The 6,124-nt window shown below is 48.4% G+C and overlaps 1 non-coding gene across 1 annotated transcript; it reads right to left on the reverse strand.

The window, feature by feature from the left end:
• Positions 1-5,602: 5,602 nt before the first annotated feature.
• On the reverse strand, positions 5,603-5,709 carry LOC117198564 (U6 spliceosomal RNA). The gene has a single exon (XR_004479752.1). It is a non-coding gene; the product is annotated as a U6 spliceosomal RNA (small nuclear RNA).
• Between the last annotated feature and the right edge of the window lie 415 nt (positions 5,710-6,124).

Raw genomic sequence — 6,124 nt, forward strand, 5'->3', positions numbered from 1 at the left:
CTAATTTTCTTAATATGTACTATGTGGTGGGCACTGTGCTACACTCCAGAAGGTACCTCAGTGAACAAGACAGACGGTGGTTCTCTCCTCGTGGGGCTTACATTCTAATGGGAGAAAAAATTTACAAACAAACCAACAAATAGTATAATTATTGTGGCAAGATGGAGATGCACATGCCATGGTTGAGAGTAATAGAAAGAACAGGAGACAGGGAAAAGGGTGAAATTGTTTTTTTAGATATCATCTTTTTGCGTTTACTTACATAAAGTCTACAAATCTTAAATGGACAGCTCAATGAATTTTCACATATGTACACACCTTGTCACCTTCATGTAGATCAAGAACAGAATATCTCCAGCCCCCCCAACTCCTCAACTTGGTACCTCCAAGTCAGTACCAAGAAGAAGTTAATTTTTAAGCTGGGCCCTAAAACAGGAGATATAGCAAGGCAAAGGGGGAGGGGTGTCCTGGCAGAAAGAGCGGCAGGTGTGGAGGAAAGAGCTTGGCACACCTGCGGAACTGGCTGAAGGCCAGAGGGATGGGCGAGTGAGAAAGGAGATAGGGACCTGAGGTGCGAGGCTGGAAGGTTACACGGAACCTCACAGGTCGTGGCAAAGAGTTCATTCAGCTCAAGAAAGCAGGCGTGAGCGTGACAGTCATACAGGGATGACCTTGAATCTGCTCCACGCGTGAGGCAAGTCAACGTCACACTTAAGCCCTTCATTATTAGTAACAAATCACCTGCGGGCCCGCTTCTCAATCAGTGAGGTACTTGGGTTACCCCAGCATGCCTGAGAACCACTGGGCGGACGTGAGTAGCGTACAGATGAATCTCTTCCCCCGCCCCAGGGTTTCCAGCGTGCAGGGATCTGAGCAGCTGGTGCTGAGAAGCCTCCCAGGTTGATTGCTGGAGAGAACTTTCTGATGGAACCGCAGGTCCCTGGCAGATTGGGTTGACCGTCTCCTAGCTGGAAAAGTGGGGCTGGGGGGCAAAGGAAAGGAAAGGAGACGCTGCCTGAGGTGGTCCTGGAAGGGGTGAACCCCTCCGTAAATGAAATGGAGTTTACTTAAAATAATTCCATTCTCTTTAGGCCACAGAACATATGAGTTTGGGATGGGTCTGAGAAACCCAGGAAGGAGTTTGGGGCCCAAGCAGATTAGTGTGCGGTTGGGGTCCTGCCCAGAACTCCTGTAGGAAAGGGCCAGCTTCTGAGCTCGAGGCATTTTTGTCTATGAACAATTCTTTTGTCTTTTCCTTTCTTCTTCTTTATTTTACATTCTTAAAAAGAGCACCTTTAGCCGCTTCCTCTTCCTACCCCCAGGGATTCAAGCATTTGAAGGCAGTTGACTCAACTCTGTGAAACCGCGGTAATAAATGCAGCCTGAGCAAGATGGGCAGGACCCTGAAGCTCTGTGGTTGCCACTTCTGGGCCTGACCTAAACCCATGTCCCCTTGGCAGCCTGCCAGGGAATCCTGGGGTGGGGGGATAATGGGGTGGGGGGAGCCTTAGCACTCTTTGTAGGGGATCGGGCAGGTGGAGGCAGAGACCTTGCAGGACCAAGTTCTGGGGTCTCGTCTTCCTTGGATGTGGCCCAGGACTGCTGGAAGTGGGGAGGTGGGAGCGCTGGGTTGGTGGCAGGTGGGCAGAAGTAGGTGACACAGTTGAGGGGGGTCTCTGGTAGCCAGTTGATGGCAAGGAGGAGGGCTGGTGTGTCCCCTAACACTTCTGAGGGTGGCTGACTCCTTGGTGCCTTGAGTACTTGGAGTCCTCCAGCAGGTGATGCAGGATGTAGGCCCAGGTAAGGAAGGTGTTCCAACGAGGTGGCCTTCCCAGACATGCTGGGGCACCAGACCCTCCTCCTAGTCTAGCTACTTACTGTGGGCCCCTGCAAATAGGGCCTATCTTTAAGCCTTCATGCTTTTTTGTCTTTTGTTAAGTTTTATTTATTTATTTATTTTTATTTGTTTATTTTTGGCTGCACCACGTGGCTTGCAGGATCTTAGTTCCCTGTCCAGGGATTGAACCTGGGCCCTGGCAGTGAGAGCACTGAGTCCGGCCAGGGAATTCCCTAGGGCTTCATGCTTTAGGCATTGAGGAAGACCCAGAATTCAGTGCATCTTTGTGCAATAAAATTGCCCTTGACCCCAGGGTCTTTTCTCATAAGGGACACTCTTCAAAAGTCAGCCGTTATCAAAGAGAAACAAAGCTGAACACTGGGGGCTTCCCTGAACACTGGGGGCTTCCCTGGTGGCATAGTGGTTAAGAATCCGCCTGCCAATGCAGGGCACAAGTGTTCAAGCCCTGGCCAAGGAAGATCCTACATGCCGCGGAGCAACTAAGCCCGAGTGCCACAACTACTGAGCCCACACTCTAGAGCCCGTGAGCCACAACTACTGAAGCCCGCACGCCTAGAGCCCGTGCTCTGCAAGAAGAGAAGCCACTGCAATGAGAAACCTGTGCACCGCAACGAACAGTAACCCCCGCTCGCTGCAACTAGAGAAAGCCCGTGCACAGCAAGGAAGACCCAAAGCAGCCAAAAATAAATTAAATAAATTTCAAAGAAAAGCTGAACACTAGTTAAAGTGGTAAGGACTGATTTTAATCAGTAATATACTATTGTAGTATATTACTGCATTGGAAGAGTCCAATGTGAATTGGGCTCACTTTGCTTTATTCAGCGGTGACTGGGTGTTTTAAAGGGAGGATGAGGGAGTGGGGATGGGGCTGACTGGGGGCTCTGTAGACTCAGGGAAAAGGGGGAGGGGACTGGTCCAGGTGAAGCCCTTATGGACTTGCTAACTGGCCTCTATCAAAATGGGGTTACTACGTTCCCACAGAGACTGGGAAACAGGGGCGCTATCTTCAGATGTTGGCTGGAACAAACAGTACATGATTTTGGCTGCCTTGAGTGTTTTCAGGCAGCCACTTTAAGGGGGGCATGGGTCACAGGGCCTTGAGCTGTTGGAAACGATGTTAGTGTTTGTTCAAGTCCTTATAGGCCCAGGTTGACAGGCCTAGTAAAGAAGAGGGCTCAGAGGAGCCTGGCTAGGGTTTGGGCAAGGAGAGGTTCTTTGTCACCGTTCGCTTCTGGAGAAAGCCTGGGAAATATGCAGTTCTGATTATTTCAGTGCAAAAGCAGCAGACCACACTGCCCTAACAGGCTGGCCCAGCCCAGCCCTTGCCGGGCCTCAGGGCACCTCTGACAAGTGAGGGGGTCAGCACATCAGGTATCTGCGGGTTCTTCCAGGGCCGCCTTCTGGATTAAGACTATGGTCGGAAAATAAATAAAGAAACAAATAAATAAATAAATAAATATTTTAAAAAGACTACGATCGGGGGAGGCAAATGGGGCACTCATCTCACGTGCAAAATTTAAAGGAGTTGCCCCCAAAATAATCAATATAAATAATATTTTAATTCAATGTCTTAATAAATCAAAATTAATACCAAAAAGTGTTTTGATGAACAGATATCATAATTTTAAGTAAAGATGGGATCTGACGGTGCTGGCATTAGGGTGAGGTAAGGGAGGCCCGGCTGTGCAAGCTGCATCGGACCCCTGGGAAGCCAGGTCCTGGAGGCAGAAGCTTCTTCACTCCCTGCCTGTCATCTTCACTCATTCCACTAGGGGGCAAACGTCTACCACACAAACCTCCAGTCCTGAGGCTTAGAGGCTGGAAGATCTGCCCTGGTTTCTTCTCCAGGCTGTTTTCTAGATTCTGAGCCAAAGGAAAAAAGAGAAAGAGAGAAAGAGAGATTCTGATCCATGATATTATTCGACCATGACCCTCAGCTGGAGAAAAGAAAAAGAATAAGAACACAAGAACCACACATCTTTCTAGCATTATCAGTTAAAGGGATTTCACACACATTCTAAATTACAGAGGCAGCTGGTAGAGTGCAGGAATACTGCAGTTGTCCGGGAAAACAAGAAATCTGGGTTCCAGTCCCAGCTCTGTCTTCTTCTGATTCCTTGTGCGGCTTTGGCCAAGACATTTCACGTCAGGTGGCCTCAGTTTCCCTATCTGTGAAATGAAGGATTGAATCAGATGGTCTCAGAATCCATTTTGGCACTAAACATTTATGCTTCTGTCTCCAAAGCAGAGCTAAGAGCCTGAAATTCCTGAAACATAAATTAAAACAGCTGGATGAATCAGGCCAGCATGTTCTAAAGCATTGAACGTTCACATCTGGCCCTCTGCTTCCACTGAAGACAATCAGTGGTTGCTGTTATTAGGTTTCCTGAGCTGGAAGATAATAACATTATTATCTAACTGAACATTAGCCACATGCTGGGTGTTATGTGTATTGTCTCTTCTCAGCTTCTCCACACCGCTGTGAGCCGCTACTACAATCAACATCCCCACTTTACAGATGGGGAAAGTTGAGTCCTAGAGAGCTTGGGTCAATGCCAAAGGTCAATGCAATGGGACTGGAACTAAGCGGGTGCATCTAGAGGCTGCACTTTCAGCTACATTGGCCATGAGCGGGCCCCTCTGTGGGCAGTAGGCCCTCCCCACCACCCTGTGTGCCCCCTGTGGAGGGGAGCTAGAGAAATGTGGGCAAGTGCTCTGACTTGGAAGCACTCCTATGTGGTGGGGTTTGGGTCCCAAGTATTTCCCTCCCACAAAGCAGGATCCTGTCTAGTCAATTACAGATTTCATCTCAACGCAGCAGACATCTCTGAAGGCCTCACTGTGGTCAGGGATGGCGCCTGTGGTCCCCAGGACAGGTGGGGAGTCAGAAGCTCGCAGGGTAGAGAAGGGTGTGGACACAGCTGCACCTCCTCCAGCCCTTTAGTTTCCTTGATAGGACCTGGGAGTCTGGCCCTTTACAAGCTCCTCAGCCAACTGTGAAGTACAGCCAGCTTTGCCAATCCCCGGGCCAGGCTGAGGGGAAAACTAGAATGGAAAAGACTCAGCTTCTACTCTTTGATGGGGCTGGAGCCTATGTGTGTTTCTTTTTCTTCATTTTCCCCTTTCGTGGTGTCCCTTCCACAGCTGTCCTCAGGCCCAGGTGGGCGCTGGCTGTGGAGCTCTGCGGGTAAGATGGAAGTTACCCTCACAGGCCTAGCTCCTCATGCAACGGCTGAGGCCAGGAGGAGGGTAGGTGCTTACTTATTGGCTCCTAATAACCTCTGCAAAATTCCAGGCCTCTCCCTGCTCTGGAGACAAAAGCCTAAACAGAATTTTTCAGAAAGGGCCCAAAGATGGCTCTGGGCAAGTTGCTTTTTAATTTTTATTTATTTTTCCTCTGAGGCATTTTATCTGCACGTATGTATTACAGCCCTAGAAAAAGAATCCAAGGATTCTCCCTCCTGTGTGTTTTCATCTTGCTTCTTCATGGTCCATGATGCCAGCTGAGGTTGACAGTACAATGATACCAAACGGATGGGATGGGAGCAGGTTATTCTGCCATTTTTCTAGATCTTTGAGTTGCACATCAAACCTGCAGCTGACCACTCCACACTTATTTAGCCTGCCTGTGAGGTTCACAACACTTTTCCCAGCCCTGTGATCATCGATGATTTCAAATTCACCAACGTAAACATGCTTCATCATCACAGTTAGAAACCTGACGATGGCTTTGGAGCTCTGCCTAAAAATATGGAACGCTTCACAGATTTGCATGTCATCCTTGTGCAGGTGCCATGCTAATCTTCTCTGTATCGTTCCAATTTTAGTATATGTGCTGCCGAAGTGAGCACAAGTTGCTTTTTTAAAAAAGATATTCTTCATCTACTTTATCATTTTGCCTCAGATTGACCCTGATTAAAAACAAGAAGGAAGGGACTTCCCTTGGCGGTCCAGTGGTTAAGACTCAGTGCTCTCATTGCCGTGGGCCTGGATTCATTCCCTGGTCGAAGAACTAAGATCCTGCAAGCCTCATGACGTGGCCAAGAAAAAAAAAAAAAAACAAGAAGGAAGAGTTTAGCTTCATCTCTGGTATTTATTTTCACTGATGCCCTTGTAAACTCACAACCTCAATTCATCCCCACCCCAAGCGATTTTTCAAGCTGAGGCTGACAATAACCTAAAATGGCCTCCTGGTGTGAAAAGTCCATGTTCCACGTGGGGCTTTCTCATCCCATAAAGCGCATTTAATGTATGAGCTTAATTACA

This window comes from Orcinus orca, chromosome 3 (genome assembly GCF_937001465.1).
Source record: "Orcinus orca chromosome 3, mOrcOrc1.1, whole genome shotgun sequence".
NCBI lineage: Eukaryota > Metazoa > Chordata > Mammalia > Artiodactyla > Delphinidae > Orcinus > Orcinus orca.